Source organism: Natrix helvetica (genome assembly GCF_964273705.1).
Source record: "Natrix helvetica genome assembly, chromosome: W".
NCBI lineage: Eukaryota > Metazoa > Chordata > Lepidosauria > Squamata > Natricidae > Natrix > Natrix helvetica.
In genome coordinates, this window is record NC_138555.1 from 34,584,957 (window position 1) to 34,602,081 (window position 17,125).

Here is a 17,125-nt window from a genome sequence, read left to right on the forward strand (position 1 = left end):
TGTGTGCTGTGCACCGGCTTTGAGTCTTAAAACCGTCTGAGTGAATCCAGGAAGAGGGAACAGGCAGAGGGGATGGAAGTGTGTGGATGTGCATAGACTGTGAGTCATAAAACCGTCTACGTGAATCCAGGAAGAGGGAAGAGGGAGAGGGGGTGGAAGTGTGTGGATGTGCATAGATTTTAATAATAATAATAATATATTTATTTCTTAGCCGCACCCTCTCCCGAAGGACTCGGGGCGGCGTACAATGAAACATACGAAATAAATATGTGGACAAAACAAACATATAACAAAGACATATACTGAGACATACACAAGGAGGAGGTCGGCTAAAAATAAAAACAATTAAAATACAGTATTAAAACCCCTAGAAATTAAATATATTTAAAATACCCAGTTAAAAACCCGTCAGGAGCGATATGGTTAGATCAAAGTTGAGCCAGGCCAGCTGCTTGGAATAGGTGGGTCTTAAGCTTAATACGGAAGGAGCTGAGGTCAGAGGTAATCCTAATATCCGGAGGGAGGTCATTCCACAGGGCTGGGCCCGCCACAGAGAAGGCTCTACTCCTAGGCGCCGCCCCACGACATTGTCTAGTGAACGGCACCTGGAGGAGGCCCTCTCTGTGCGAGCGAATTGGTCGCAGGGATGTATGGGGCAGAATACGATCCCGCAAGTAACTAGGTTTTGATTCTTAAAACTGTCTACGTGAATCCAGGAAGAGGGAAGAGGGAGAGGGGCTGGAAGTGTGTGTGCTGTGCACAGGCTGTGAGTCTTAAGAACGTCTGAGTGAATCCAGGAAGAGGGAACAGGCAGAGGGGATGGAAGTGTGTGGATGTGCATAGACTGTGAGTCTTAAAACCATCTACGTGAATCCAGGAAGAGGGAAGAGGGAGAGGGGCTGGAAGTGTGTGTGCTGTGCACAGGCTGTGAGTCTTAAGAACGTCTGAGTGAATCCAGGAAGAGGGAACAGGCAGAGGCGATGGAAGTGTGTGGATATGCACCGGCTGTGAGTCTTAAAAGTGTTTGAGTGAATCCAGGTAGAGGGAAGAGGCAGAGGGGCTGGAAGTGTGTGGATGTGCACCAGCTTTGAGTCTTAAAACCGTCTGAGTGAATCCAGGAAGAGGGAACAGGCAGAGGGGATGGAAGTGTGTGGATGTGCATAGACTGTGAGTCTTAAAACCATCTACGTGAATCCAGGAAGAGGGAAGAGGGAGAGGGGCTGGAAGTGTGTGTGCTGTGCACAGGCTGTGAGTCTTAAGAACGTCTGAGTGAATCCAGGAAGAGGGAACAGGCAGAGGCGATGGAAGTGTGTGGATATGCACCGGCTGTGAGTCTTAAAAGTGTTTGAGTGAATCCAGGTAGAGGGAAGAGACAGAGGGGCTGGAAGTGTGTGGATGTGCACCGGCTGTGAGTCTTAAAACCATCTGAGTGAATCCAGGAAGAGGGAACAGGCAGAGGGGATTGAAGTGTGTAGATGTGCATAGACTGTGAGTCATAAAACCGTCTAGGTGAATCCAGGAAGAGGGAAGAGGGAGAGGGGATGGAAGTGTGTGGATGTGCACCGGCTTTGAGTCTTAAAACCGTCTGAGTGAATCCAGGAAGAGGGAACAGGCAGAGGGGATGGAAGTGTGTGGATGTGCATAGACTGTGAGTCATAAAACCGTCTACGTGAATCCAGGAAGAGGGAAGAGGGAGAGGGGGTGGAAGTGTGTGGATGTGCATAGATTTTAATAATAATAATAATATATTTATTTCTTAGCCGCACCCTCTCCCGAAGGACTCGGGGCGGCATACAATGAAACATACGAAATAAATATGTGGACAAAACAAACATATAACAAAGACATATACTGAGACATACACAAGGAGGAGGTCGGCTAAAAATAAAAACAATTAAAATACAGTATTAAAACCCCTAGAAATTAAATATAATTAAAATACCCAGTTAAAAACCCGTCAGGAGCGATATGGTTAGATCAAAGTTGAGCCAGGCCAGCTGCTTGGAATAGGTGGGTCTTAAGCTTAATACGGAAGGAGCGGAGGTCAGAGGTAATCCTAATATCCGGAGGGAGGTCATTCCACAGGGCTGGGCCCGCCACAGAGAAGGCTCTACTCCTAGGCGCCGCCCCACGACATTATCTAGTGGACGGCACCTGGAGGAGGCCCTCTCTGTGCAAGCGAATTGGTCGCAGGGATGTATGGGGCAGAATACGATCCCGCAAGTAACTAGGTTTTGATTCTTAAAACTGTCTACGTGAATCCAGGAAGAGGGAAGAGGGAGAGGGGCTGGAAGTGTGTGTGCTGTGCAAAGGCTGTGAGTCTTAAGAACGTCTGAGTGAATCCAGGAAGAGGGAAGAGGCAGAGTGGCTGGAAGTATGTGTGCTGTGCACAGGCTGTGAGTCTTAAGAACGTCTACATGAATCCAGGAAGAGGGAAGAGACAGAGGGGCTGAAAGTGTGTGGAGGTGCATAGACTGTGAGTCTTAAAACCGTCTACGTGAATCCAGGAAGAGGGAAGAGGGAGAGGGGATGGAATTGTGTGGATGTGCACGGGCTGTGAGTCTTAAAACCGTCTGAGTGAATCCAGGAAGAGGGAACAGGCAGAGGGGATGGAAGTGTGTGGATGTGCACCGGCTGTGAGTCTTAAGAACGTTTTAGTGAATCCAGGAAGAGGGAAGAGGCAGAGGGGTTGGGAGTGTGTGGATGTGCACCAGCTGTGAGTCTTAAAACCGTTTGGGTGAATCCAGGAAGAGGGAAGATTCAGAGGGGCTGGAAGTGTGTGGATATGCACCGGCTGTGAGTCTTAAAACCATCTGAGTGAATCCAGGATGAGGGAAGAGACAGAGGGGATGGAAGTGTGTGGGTGTGCATAGACTATGAGTCATAAAACCGTCTACGTGAATCCAGGAAGAGGGAAGAGGGAGAGGCGGTGGAAGTGTGTGGATCTGCATAGACTGTGAGTCTTAAAACCGTCTTCGTGAATCCAGGAAGAGGGAAGAGGGAGAGGGGCTGGAAGTGTGTGTGCTGTGCACAGGCTGTGAGTCTTAAGAACGTCTGAGTGAATCCAGGAAGAGGGAAGAGCAAGAGGGGCTGGAAGTGTGTGTGCTGTGCACAGGCTGTGAGTCTTAAGAACGTCTGAATGAATCCAGGAAGAGGGAAGAGGCAGAGGGGCTGGAAGTGTGTGGATGTACACCGGCTGTGAGTCTTAAAACCGTTTGAGTGAATCCAGGAAGAGGGAAGAGGCAGACGGGCTGAAAATGTGTGGATGTGCATAGACTGTGAGTCTTAAAACCGTCTACGTGAATCCAGGAAGAGGGAAGAGGGAGAGGGGATGGAAGTGTGTGGATGTGCACCGGCTGTGAGTCTTAAGAACGTCTGAATGAATCCAGGAAGAGGGAAGAGGCAGAGGGGCTGGAAGTGTGTGGATGTACACCGGCTGTGAGTCTTAAAACCGTTTGAGTGAATCCAGGATGAGGGAAGAGACAGAGGGGATGGAAGTGTGTGGATGTGTATAGACTGTGAGTCATAAAACCGTCTACGTGAATCCAGGAAGAGGGAAGAGGGAGTGGGGCTGGAAGTGTGTTTGCTGTGCACAGGCTGTGAGTCTTAAGAACGTCTGAGTGAATCCAGGAAGAGGGAACAGGCAGAGGCGATGGAACTGTGTGGATATGCACCGGCTATGAGTCTTAAAAGTGTTTGAGTGAATCCAGGTAGAGGGAAGAGGCAGAGGGGCAGGAAGTGTGTGGATGTGCACCGGCTGTGAGTCTTAAAAGTGTTTGAGTGAATCCAGGAAGAGGGAAGAGGGAGATGGGCTGGAAGTGTGTGTGCTGTGCACAGGCTGTGAGTCTTAAGAACGTCTGAGTGAATCCAGGAAGAGGGAAGAGGCAGAGGGGCTGGAAGTGTGTGTGCTGTGCACAGGCAGTGAGTCTTAAGAACGTCTGAATGAATCCAGGAAGACGGAAGAGGCAGAGGGGCTGGAAGTGTTTGGATGTGCACCGGCTGTGAGTCTTAAAACCGTTCGAGTGAATCCAGGAAGAGGGAACAGGCAGAGGGGATGGAAGTGTGTGGATGTGCATAGACTGTGAGTCTTAAAACCGTCTACGTGAATCCAGGAAGAGGGAAGAGGGAGAGGGGCTGGAAGTGTGTGTGCTGTGCACAGGCTGTGAGTCTTAAGAACGTCTGAGCGAATCCAGGAAGAGGGAAGAGGCAGAGTGGCTGGAAGTATGTGTGCTGTGCACAGCCTGTGAGTCTTAAGAACGTCTAAATGAATCCAGGAATAGGGAAGAGACAGAGGGGCTGAAAGTGTGTGGATGTGCATAGACTGTGAGTCTTAAAACCGTCTACGTGAATCCAGGAAGAGGGAAGAGGGAGAGGGGATGGAAGTGTGTGGATGTGCACGGGCTGTGAGTCTTAAAACCGTCTGAGTGAATCCAGGAAGAGGGAACAGGCAGAGGGGATGGAAGTGTGTGGATGTGCACCAGCTGTGAGTCTTAAAACCGTCTGATTGAATCCAGGAATAGGGAAGAGGCAGAGGGGCTGGAAGTGTGTGGATGTGCACCGGCTGTGAGTCTTAAGAACGTTTTAGTGAATCCAGGAAGAGGGAAGAGGCAGAGGGGTTGGAAGTGTGTGGATGTGCACCAGCTGTGAGTCTTAAAACCGTTTGGGTGAATCCAGGAAGAGGGAAGAGACAGAGGGGATGGAAGTGTGTGGGTGTGCATAGACTGTGAGTCATAAAACCGTCTACGTGAATCCAGGAAGAGGGAAGAGGGAGAGGGGGTGGAAGTGTGTGGATGTGCATAGACAGTGAGTCTTAAAACCGTCTACGTGAATCCAGGATGAGAGAAGAGACAGAGGGAATGGAAGTGTGTGGGTGTGCATAGACTATGAGTCATAAAACCGACTACGTGAATCCAGGAAGAGGGAAGAGGGAGAGGGGCTGGAAGTGTGTGTGCTGTGCACAGGCTGTGAGTCTTAAGAACGTCTGAGTGAATCCAGGAAGAGGGAACAGGCAGAGGCGATGGAAGTGTGTGGATATGCACCGGCTGTGAGTCTTAAAAGTGTTTGAGTGAATCCAGGTAGAGGGAAGAGGCAGAGGGGCTGGAAGTGTGTGGATGTGCACCGGCTGTGAGTCTTAAAACCATCTGAGTGAATCCAGGAAGAGGGAACAGGCAGAGGGGATGGAAGTGTGTAGATGTGCATAGACTGTGAGTCATAAAACCGTCTAGGTGAATCCAGGAAGAGGGAAGAGGGAGAGGGGCTGGAAGTGTGTGTGCTGTGCACAGGCTGTGAGTCTTAAGAACGTCTGAGCGAATCCAGGAAGAGGGAAGAGGCAGAGTGGCTGGAAGTATGTGTGCTGTGCACAGGCTGTGAGTCTTAAGAACGTCTAAATGAATCTAGGAATAGGGAAGAGACACAGGGGCTGAAAGTGTGTGGATGTGCATAGACTGTGAGTCTTAAAACCGTCTACGTGAATCCAGGAAGAGGGAAGAGGGAGAGGGGATGGAAGTGTGTGGATGTGCACGGGCTGTGAGTCTTAAAACCGTCTGAGTGAATCCAGGAAGAGGGAACAGGCAGAGGGGATGGAAGTGTGTGGATGTGCACCAGCTGTGAGTCTTAAAACCGTCTGATTGAATCCAGGAAAAGGGAAGAGGCAGAGGGGCTGGAAGTGTGTGGATGTGCACCGGCTGTGAGTCTTAAGAACGTTTTAGTGAATCCAGGAAGAGGGAAGAGGCAGAGGGGTTGGAAGTGTGTGGATGTGCACCAGCTGTGAGTCTTAAAACCGTTTGGGTGAATCCAGGAAGAGGGAAGAGACAGAGGGGATGGAAGTGTGTGGGTGTGCATAGACTGTGAGTCATAAAACCGTCTACGTGAATCCAGGAAGAGGGAAGAGGTAGAGGGGGTGGAAGTGTGTGGATGTGCATAGACAGTGAGTCTTAAAACCGTCTACGTGAATCCAGGATGAGGGAAGAGACAGAGGGGATGGAAGTGTGTGGGTGTGCATAGACTATGAGTCATAAAACCGACTACGTGAATCCAGGAAGAGGGAAGAGGGAGAGGGGGTGGAAGTGTGTGGATGTGCTTAGACTGTGAGTCATAAAACCGTCTACGTGAATCCAGGAAGAGGGAAGAGGGAGAGGGGGTGGAAGTGTGTGTGCTGTGCACAGGCTGTGAGTCTTAAGAACGTCTGAGTGAATCCAGGAAGAGGGAGAGGGGCTGGAAGTGTGTGTGCTGTGCACAGGCTGTGAGTCTTAAGAACGTCTGAGTGAATCCAGGAAGAGGGAAGAGGCAGAGGGGCTGGAAGTGTGTGGATGTGCACCGGCTGTGAGTCTTAAAACCGTCTGAGTGAATCCAGGAAGAGGGAACAGGCAGAGGGGATTGAAGTGTGTAGATGTGCATAGACTGTGAGTCATAAAACCGTCTAGGTGAATCTAGGAAGAGGGAGAGGGGATGGAAGTGTGTGGATGTGCATAGACTGTGAGTCATAAAACCGTCTACGTGAATCCAGGAAGAGGGAAGAGGGAGAGGGGGTGGAAGTGTGTGGATGTGCATAGATTTTAATAATAATAATAATATATTTATTTCTTAGCCGCACCCTCTCCCGAAGGACTCGGGGCGGCGTACAATGAAACATACGAAATAAATATGTGGACAAAACAAACATATAACAAAGACATATACTGAGACATACACAAGGAGGAGGTCGGCTAAAAATAAAAACAATTAAAATACAGTATTAAAACCCCTAGAAATTAAATATAATTAAAATACCCAGTTAAAAACCCGTCAGGAGCGATATGGTTAGATCAAAGTTGAGCCAGGCCAGCTGCTTGGAATAGGTGGGTCTTAAGCTTAATACGGAAGGAGCGGAGGTCAGAGGTAATCCTAATATCCGGAGGGAGGTCATTCCACAGGGCTGGGCCCGCCACAGAGAAGGCTCTACTCCTAGGCGCCGCCCCACGACATTGTCTAGTGGACGGCACCTGGAGGAAGCCCTCTCTGTGCGAGCGAATTGGTCGCAGGGATGTATGGGGCAGAATACGATCCCGCAAGTAACTAGGTTTTGATTCTTAAAACTGTCTACGTGAATCCAGGAAGAGGGAAGAGGGAGAGGGGCTGGAAGTGTGTGTGCTGTGCACAGGCTGTGAGTCTTAAGAACGTCTGAATGAATCCAGGAAGACGGAAGAGGCAGAGGGGCTGGAAGTGTTTGGATGTGCACCGGCTGTGAGTCTTAAAACCGTTCGAGTGAATCCAGGAAGAGGGAACAGGCAGAGGGGATGGAAGTGTGTGGATGTGCATAGACTGTGAGTCTTAAAATCGTCTACGTGAATCCAGGAAGAGGGAAGAGGGAGAGGGGCTGGAAGTGTGTGTGCTGTGCAAAGGCTGTGAGTCTTAAGAACGTCTGAGTGAATCCAGGAAGAGGGAAGAGGCAGAGTGGCTGGAAGTATGTGTGCTGTGCACAGGCTGTGAGTCTTAAGAACGTCTACATGAATCCAGGAAGAGGGAAGAGACAGAGGGGCTGAAAGTGTGTGGATGTGCATAGACTGTGAGTCTTAAAACCGTCTACGTGAATCCAGGAAGAGGGAAGAGGGAGAGGGGATGGAATTGTGTGGATGTGCACGGGCTGTGAGGCTTAAAACCGTCTGAGTGAATCCAGGAAGAGGGAACAGGCAGAGGGGATGGAAGTGTGTGGATGTGCACCGGCTGTGAGTCTTAAGAACGTTTTAGTGAATCCAGGAAGAGGGAAGAGGCAGAGGGGTTGGGAGTGTGTGGATGTGCACCAGCTGTGAGTCTTAAAACCGTTTGGGTGAATCCAGGAAGAGGGAAGATTCAGAGGGGCTGGAAGTGTGTGGATATGCACCGGCTGTGAGTCTTAAAACCGTCTGAGTGAATCCAGGAAGAGGGAACAGGCAGAGGGGATTGAAGTGTGTAGATGTGCATAGACTGTGAGTCATAAAACCGTCTAGGTGAATCCAGGAAGAGGGAGAGGGGATGGAAGTGTGTGGATGTGCATAGATTGTGATTCTTAAAACTGTCTACGTGAATCCAGGAAGAGGGAAGAGGGAGAGCGGCTGGAAGTGTGTGTGCTGTGCACAGGCTGTGAGTCTTAAGAACGTCTGAGCGAATCCAGGAAGAGGGAAGAGGCAGAGTGGCTGGAAGTATGTGTGCTGTGCACAGGCTGTGAGTCTTAAGAACGTCTAAATGAATCCAGGAAGAGGGAACAGGCAGAGGGGATGGAAGTGTGTGGATTTGCATAGACTGTGAGTCATAAAACCGTGTAAGTGAATCCAGGAAGAGGGAAGAGGGACAGGGGGTGGAAGTGTGTGGATGTGCATAGATTGTGATTCTTAAAACTGTCTACGTGAATCCAGGAAGAGGGAAGAGGGAGAGGGGCTGGAAGTGTGTGTGCTGTGCACAGGCAGTGAGTCTTAAGACCGTCTGAATGAATCCAGGAAGACGGAAGAGGCAGAGGGGCTGGAAGTGTTTGGATGTGCACCGGCTGTGAGTCTTAAAACCGTTCGAGTGAATCCAGGAAGAGGGAACAGGCAGAGGGGATGGAAGTGTGTGGATGTGCATAAACTGTGAGTCTTAAAACCATCTACATGAATCCAGGAAGAGGGAAGAGGGAGAGGGGCTGGAAGTGTGTGTGCTGTGCACAGGCTGTGAGTCTTAAGAACGTCTGAGTGAATCCAGGAAGAGGGAAGAGGCAGAGGGGCTGGAAGTGTGTGTGCTGTGCACAGGCAGTGAGTCTTAAGAACGTCTGAATGAATCCAGGAAGACGGAAGAGGCAGAGGGGCTGGAAGTGTTTGGATGTGTACCGGCTGTGAGTCTTAAAACCATTCGAGTGAATCCAGGAAGAGGGAAGAGTTAGAGGGGTTGGAAGTGTGTGGATGTGCACCGGCTGTGAGTCTTAAAACAGTCTGAGTGAATCCAGGAAGAGGGAACAGGCAGAGGGGATGGAAGTGTGTGGATGTGCATAGACTGTGAGTCTTAAAACCATCTACGTGAATCCAGGAAGAGGGAAGAGGGAGAGCGGCTGGAAGTGTGTGTGCTGTGCACAGGCTGTGAGTCTTAAGAACGTCTGAGTGAATCCAGGAAGAGGGAACAGGCAGAGGCGATGGAAGTGTGTGGATATGCACCGGCTGTGAGTCTTAAAAGTGTTTGAGTGAATCCAGGTAGAGGGAAGAGGCAGAGGGGCTGGAAGTGTGTGGATGTGCACCGGCTGTGAGTCTTAAAACCATCTGAGTGAATCCAGGAAGAGGGAACAGGCAGAGGGGATTGAAGTGTGTAGATGTCCATAGACTGTGAGTCATAAAACCGTCTAGGTGAATCCAGGAAGAGGGAAGAGGGAGAGGGGATGGAAGTGTGTGGATGTGCACTGGCTTTGAGTCTTAAAACCGTCTGAGTGAATCCAGGAAGAGGGAACAGGCAGAGGGGATGGAAGTGTGTGGATGTGCATAGACTGTGAGTCATAAAACCGTCTAGGTGAATCCAGGAAGAGGGAGAGGGGATGGAAGTGTGTGGATGTGCATAGATTGTGATTCTTAAAACTGTCTACGTGAATCCAGGAAGAGGGAAGAGGGAGAGGGGCTGGAAGTGTGTGTGCTGTGCACAGGCTGTGAGTCTTAAGAACGTCTGAGCGAATCCAGGAAGAGGGAAGAGGCAGAGTGGCTGGAAGTATGTGTGCTGTGCACAGGCTGTGAGTCTTAAGAACGTCTAAATGAATCCAGGAAGAGGGAACAGGCAGAGGGGATGGAAGTGTGTGGATGTGCATAGACTGTGAGTCATAAAACCATGTAAGTGAATCCAGGAAGAGGGAAGAGGGAGAGGGGGTGGAAGTGTGTGGATGTGCATAGATTGTGATTCTTAAAACCATCTACGTGAATCCAGGAAGAGGGAAGAGGGAGAGGGGCTGGAAGTGTGTGTGCTGTGCACAGGCAGTGAGTCTTAAGAACGTCTGAATGAATCCAGGAAGACGGAAGAGGCAGAGGGGCTGGAAGTGTTTGGATGTGCACCGGCTGTGAGTCTTAAAACCGTTCGAGTGAATCCAGGAAGAGGGAACAGGCAGAGGGGATGGAAGTGTGTGGATGTGCATAAACTGTGAGTCTTAAAACCATCTACGTGAATCCAGGAAGAGGGAAGAGGGAGAGGGGCTGGAAGTGTGTGTGCTGTGCACAGGCTGTGAGTCTTAAAACCGTCTGAGTGAATCCAGGAAGAGGGAACAGGCAGAGGGGATGGAAGTGTGTGGATGTGCATAGACTGTGAGTCATAAAACCGTCTACGTGAATCCAGGAAGAGGGAAGAGGGAGAGGGGGTGGAAGTGTGTGGATGTGCATAGATTTTAATAATAATAATAATATATTTATTTCTTAGCCGCACCCTCTCCCGAAGGACTCGGGGCGGCGTACAATGAAACATACGAAATAAATATGTGGACAAAACAAACATATAACAAAGACATATACTGAGACATACACAAGGAGGAGGTCGGCTAAAAATAAAAACAATTAAAATACAGTATTAAAACCCCTAGAAATTAAATATAATTAAAATACCCAGTTAAAAACCCGTCAGGAGTGATATGGTTAGATCAAAGTTGAGCCAGGCCAGCTGCTTGGAATAGGTGGGTCTTAAGCTTAATACGGAAGGAGCGGAGGTCAGAGGTAATGCTAATATCCGGAGGGAGGTCATTCCAAAGGGCTGGGCCTGCCACAGAGAAGGCTCTACTCCTAGGCGCCGCCCCACGACATTGTCTAGTGGACGGCACCTGGAGGAGGCCCTCTCTGTGCGAGTGAATTAGTCGCAGGGATGTATGGGGAAGAATACGATCCCGCAAGTAACTAGGTTTTGATTCTTAAAACTGTCTACGTGAATCCAGGAAGAGGGAAGAGGGAGAGGGGCTGGAAGTGTGTGTGCTGTGCACAGGCTGTGAGTCTTAAGAACGTCTGAGTGAATCCAGGAAGAGGGAAGAGGCAGAGGGGCTGGAAGTGTGTGTGCTGTGCACAGGCAGTGAGTCTTAAGAACGTCTGAATGAATCCAGGAAGACGGAAGAGGCAGAGGGGCTGGAAGTGTTTGGATGTGCACCGGCTGTGAGTCTTAAAACCGTTCGAGTGAATCCAGGAAGAGGGAACAGGCAGAGGGGATGGAAGTGTGTGGATGTGCATAGACTGTGAGTCTTAAAACCATCTACGTGAATCCAGGAAGAGGGAAGAGGGAGAGGGGCTGGAAGTGTGTGTGCTGTGCACAGGCTGTGAGTCTTAAGAACGTCTGAGTGAATCCAGGAAGAGGGAACAGGCAGAGGCGATGGAAGTGTGTGGATATGCACCGGCTGTGAGTATTAAAAGTGTTTGAGTGAATCCAGGTAGAGGGAAGAGGCAGAGGGGCTGGAAGTGTGTGGATGTGCACCGGCTTTGAGTCTTAAAACCGTCTGAGTGAATCCAGGAAGAGGGAACAGGCAGAGGGGATGGAAGTGTGTGGATGTGCATAGACTGTGAGTCATAAAACCGTCTACGTGAATCCAGGAAGAGGGAAGAGGGAGAGGGGGTGGAAGTGTGTGGATGTGCATAGATTTTAATAATAATAATAATATATTTATTTCTTAGCCGCACCCTCTCCCGAAGGACTCGGGGCGGCGTACAATGAAACATACGAAATAAATATGTGGACAAAACAAACATATAACAAAGACATATACTGAGACATACACAAGGAGGAGGTCGGCTAAAAATAAAAACAATTAAAATACAGTATTAAAACCCCTAGAAATTAAATATAATTAAAATACCCAGTTAAAAACCCGTCAGGAGCGATATGGTTAGATCAAAGTTGAGCCAGGCCAGCTGCTTGGAATAGGTGGGTCTTAAGCTTAATACGGAAGGAGCGGAGGTCAGAGGTAATCCTAATATCCGGAGGGAGGTCATTCCACAGGGCTGGGCCCGCCACAGAGAAGGCTCTACTCCTAGGCGCCGCCCCACGACATTGTCTAGTGGACGGCACCTGGAGGAGGCCCTCTCTGTGCGAGCGAATTGGTCGCAGGGATGTATGGGGCAGAATACGATCCCGCAAGTAACTAGGTTTTGATTCTTAAAACTGTCTACGTGAATCCAGGAAGACGGAAGAGGCAGAGGGGCTGGAAGTGTTTGGATGTGCACCGGCTGTGAGTCTTAAAACCGTTCGAGTGAATCCAGGAAGAGGGAACAGGCAGAGGGTATGGAAGTGTGTGGATGTGCATAGACTGTGAGTCTTAAAATCGTCTACGTGAATCCAAGAAGAGGGAAGAGGGAGAGGGGCTGGAAGTGTGTGTGCTGTGCAAAGACTGTGAGTCTTAAGAACGTCTGAGTGAATCCAGGAAGAGGGAAGAGGCAGAGTGGCTGGAAGTATGTGTGCTGTGCACAGGCTGTGAGTCTTAAGAACGTCTACATGAATCCAGGAAGAGGGAAGAGACAGAGGGGCTGAAAGTGTGTGGATGTGCATAGACTGTGAGTCTTAAAACCGTCTACGTGAATCCAGGAAGAGGGAAGAGGGAGAGGGGATGGAATTGTGTGGATGTGCACGGGCTGTGAGGCTTAAAACCGTCTGAGTGAATCCAGGAAGAGGGAACAGGCAGAGGGGATGGAAGTGTGTGGATGTGCACCGGCTGTGAGTCTTAAGAACGTTTTAGTGAATCCAGGAAGAGGGAAGAGGCAGAGGGGTTGGGAGTGTGTGGATGTGCACCAGCTGTGAGTCTTAAAACCGTTTGGGTGAATCCAGGAAGAGGGAAGATTCAGAGGGGCTGGAAGTGTGTGGATATGCACCGGCTGTGAGTCTTAAAACCGTCTGAGTGAATCCAGGATGAGGGAAGAGACAGAGGGGATGGAAGTGTGTGGGTGTGCATAGACTATGAGTCATAAAACCGTCTACGTGAATCCAGGAAGAGGGAAGAGGGAGAGGCGGTGGAAGTGTGTGGATGTGCATAGACTGTGAGTCTTAAAACCGTCTTCGTGAATCCAGGAAGAGGGAAGAGGGAGAGGGGCTGGAAGTGTGTGTGCTGTGCACAGGCTGTGAGTCTTAAGAACGTCTGAGTGAATCCAGGAAGAGGGAAGAGCAAGAGGGGCTGGAAGTGTGTGTGCTGTGCACAGGCTGTGAGTCTTAAGAACGTCTGAATGAATCCAGGAAGAGGGAAGAGGCAGAGGGGCTGGAAGTTTGTGGATGTACACCGGCTGTGAGTCTTAAAACCGTTTGAGTGAATCCAGGAAGAGGGAAGAGGCAGACGGGCTGAAAATGTGTGGATGTGCATAGACTGTGAGTCTTAAAACCGTCTACGTGAATCCAGGAAGAGGGAAGAGGGAGAGGGGATGGAAGTGTGTGGATGTGCACCGGCTGTGAGTCTTAAGAACGTCTGAATGAATCCAGGAAGAGGGAAGAGGCAGAGGGGCTGGAAGTGTGTGGATGTACACCGGCTGTGAGTCTTAAAACCGTTTGAGTGAATCCAGGATGAGGGAAGAGACAGAGGGGATGGAAGTGTGTGGATGTGTATAGACTGTGAGTCATAAAACCGTCTACGTGAATCCAGGAAGAGGGAAGAGGGAGAGGGGGTGGAAGTGTGTGGATGTGCATAGACTGTGAGTCTTAAGAACGTCTGAGTGAATCCAGGAAGAGGGAACAGGCAGAGGCGATGGAAGTGTGTGGATATGCACCGGCTGTGAGTCTTAAAAGTGTTTGAGTGAATCCAGGTAGAGGGAAGAGGCAGAGGGGCTGGAAGTGTGTGGATGTGCACCGGCTGTGAGTCTTAAAACCATCTGAGTGAATCCAGGAAGACGGAACAGGCAGAGGGGATTGAAGTGTGTAGATGTGCATAGACTGTGAGTCATAAAACCGTCTAGGTGAATCCAGGAAGAGGGAAGAGGGAGAGGGGCTGGAAGTGTGTGTGCTGTGCACAGGCTGTGAGTCTTAAGAACGTCTGAGCGAATCCAGGAAGAGGGAAGAGGCAGAGTGGCTGGAAGTATGTGTGCTGTGCACAGGCTGTGAGTCTTAAGAACGTCTAAATGAATCCAGGAATAGGGAAGAGACAGAGGGGCTGAAAGTGTGTGGATGTGCATAGACTGTGAGTCTTAAAACCGTCTACGTGAATCCAGGAAGAGGGAAGAGGGAGAGGGGATGGAAGTGTGTGGATGTGCACGGGCTGTGAGTCTTAAAACCGTCTGATTGAATCCAGGAAAAGGGAAGAGGCAGAGGGGCTGGAAGTGTGTGGATGTGCACCGACTGTGAGTCTTAAGAACGTTTTACTGAATCCAGGAAGAGGGAAGAGGCAGAGGGGTTGGAAGTGTGTGGATGTGCACCAGCTGTGAGTCTTAAAACCGTTTGGGTGAATCCAGGAAGAGGGAAGAGACAGAGGGGATGGAAGTGTGTGGGTGTGCATAGACTGTGAGTCATAAAACCGTCTACGTGAATCCAGGAAGAGGGAAGAGGGAGAGGGGGTGGAAGTGTGTGGATGTGCTTAGACTGTAAGTCTTAAAACCGTCTAGGTGAATCCAGGAAGAGGGAGAGGGGATGGAAGTGTGTGGATGTGCATAGATTGTGATTCTTAAAACTGTCTACGTGAATCCAGGAAGAGGGAAGAGGGAGAGCGGCTGGAAGTGTGTGTGCTGTGCACAGGCTGTGAGTCTTAAGAACGTCTGAGCGAATCCAGGAAGAGGGAAGAGGCAGAGTGGCTGGAAGTATGTGTGCTGTGCACAGGCTGTGAGTCTTAAGATCGTCTAAATGAATCCAGGAAGAGGGAACAGGCAGAGAGGCTGGAAGTGTGTGTGCTGTGCACAGGCTGTGAGTCTTAAGAACGTCTGAGTGAATCCAGGAAGAGGGAACAGGCAGAGGCGATGGAAGTGTGTGGATATGCACCGGCTGTGAGTCTTAAAAGTGTTTGAGTGAATCCAGGTAGAGGGAAGAGGCAGAGGGGCTGGAAGTGTGTGGATGTGCACCGGCTGTGAGTCTTAAAACCATCTGAGTGAATCCAGGAAGAGGGAACAGGCAGAGGGGATTGAAGTGTGTAGATGTCCATAGACTGTGAGTCATAAAACCGTCTAGGTGAATCCAGGAAGAGGGAAGAGGGAGAGGGGATGGAAGTGTGTGGATGTGCACCGGCTTTGAGTCTTAAAACCATCTGAGTGAATCCAGGAAGAGGGAACAGGCAGAGGGGATGGAAGTGTGTGGATGTGCATAGACTGTGAGTCATAAAACCGTCTAGGTGAATCCAGGAAGAGGGAGAGGGGATGGAAGTGTGTGGATGTGCATAGATTGTGATTCTTAAAACTGTCTACGTGAATCCAGGAAGAGGGAAGAGGGAGAGGGGCTGGAAGTGTGTGTGCTGTGCACAGGCTGTGAGTCTTAAGAACGTCTGAGCGAATCCAGGAAGAGGGAAGAGGCAGAGTGGCTGGAAGTATGTGTGCTGTGCACAGGCTGTGAGTCTTAAGAACGTCTAAATGAATCCAGGAAGAGGGAACAGGCAGAGGGGATGGAAGTGTGTGGATGTGCATAGACTGTGAGTCATAAAACCGTGTAAGTGAATCCAGGAAGAGGGAAGAGGGAGAGGGGGTGGAAGTGTGTGGATGTGCATAGATTGTGATTCTTAAAACCATCTACGTGAATCCAGGAAGAGGGAAGAGGGAGAGGGGCTGGAAGTGTGTGTGCTGTGCACAGGCAGTGAGTCTTAAGAACGTCTGAATGAATCCAGGAAGACGGAAGAGGCAGAGGGGCTGGAAGTGTTTGGATGTGTACCGGCTGTGAGTCTTAAAACCGTTCGAGTGAATCCAGGAAGAGGGAAGAGTTAGAGGGGTTGGAAGTGTGTGGATGTGCACCGGCTGTGAGTCTTAAAACAGTCTGAGTGAATCCAGGAAGAGGGAACAGGCAGAGGGGATGGAAGTGTGTGGATGTGCATAGACTGTGAGTCTTAAAACCATCTACGTGAATCCAGGAAGAGGGAAGAGGGAGAGCGGCTGGAAGTGTGTGTGCTGTGCACAGGCTGTGAGTCTTAAGAACGTCTGAGTGAATCCAGGAAGAGGGAAGAGGCAGAGTGGCTGGAAGTATGTGTGCTGTGCACAGGCTGTGAGTCTTAAGAACGTCTACATGAATCCAGGAAGAGGGAAGAGACAGAGGGGCTGAAAGTGTGTGGATGTGCATAGACTGTGAGTCTTAAAACCGTCTACGTGAATCCAGGAAGAGGGAAGAGGGAGAGGGGATGGAATTGTGTGGATGTGCACGGGCTGTGAGGCTTAAAACCGTCTGAGTGAATCCAGGAAGAGGGAACAGGCAGAGGGGATGGAAGTGTGTGGATGTGCACCGGCTGTGAGTCTTAAGAACGTTTTAGTGAATCCAGGAAGAGGGAAGAGGCAGAGGGGTTGGGAGTGTGTGGATGTGCACCAGCTGTGAGTCTTAAAACCGTTTGGGTGAATCCAGGAAGAGGGAAGATTCAGAGGGGCTGGAAGTGTGTGGATATGCACCGGCTGTGAGTCTTAAAACCGTCTGAGTGAATCCAGGATGAGGGAAGAGACAGAGGGGATGGAAGTGTGTGGGTGTGCATAGACTATGAGTCATAAAACCGTCTACGTGAATCCAGGAAGAGGGAAGAGGGAGAGGCGGTGGAAGTGTGTGGATGTGCATAGACTGTGAGTCTTAAAACCGTCTTCGTGAATCCAGGAAGAGGGAAGAGGGAGAGGGGCTGGAAGTGTGTGTGCTGTGCACAGGCTGTGAGTCTTAAGAACGTCTGAGTGAATCCAGGAAGAGGGAAGAGCAAGAGGGGCTGGAAGTGTGTGTGCTGTGCACAGGCTGTGAGTCTTAAGAACGTCTGAATGAATCCAGGAAGAGGGAAGAGGCAGAGGGGCTGGAAGTGTGTGGATGTACACCGGCTGTGAGTCTTAAAACCGTTTGAGTGAATCCAGGAAGAGGGAAGAGGCAGACGGGCTGAAAATGTGTGGATGTGGATAGACTGTGAGTCTTAAAACCGTCTACGTGAATCCAGGAAGAGGGAAGAGGGAGAGGGGATGGAAGTGTGTGGATGTGCACCGGCTGTGAGTCTTAAGAACGTCTGAATGAATCCAGGAAGAGGGAAGAGGCAGAGGGGCTGGAAGTGTGTGGATGTACACCGGCTGTGAGTCTT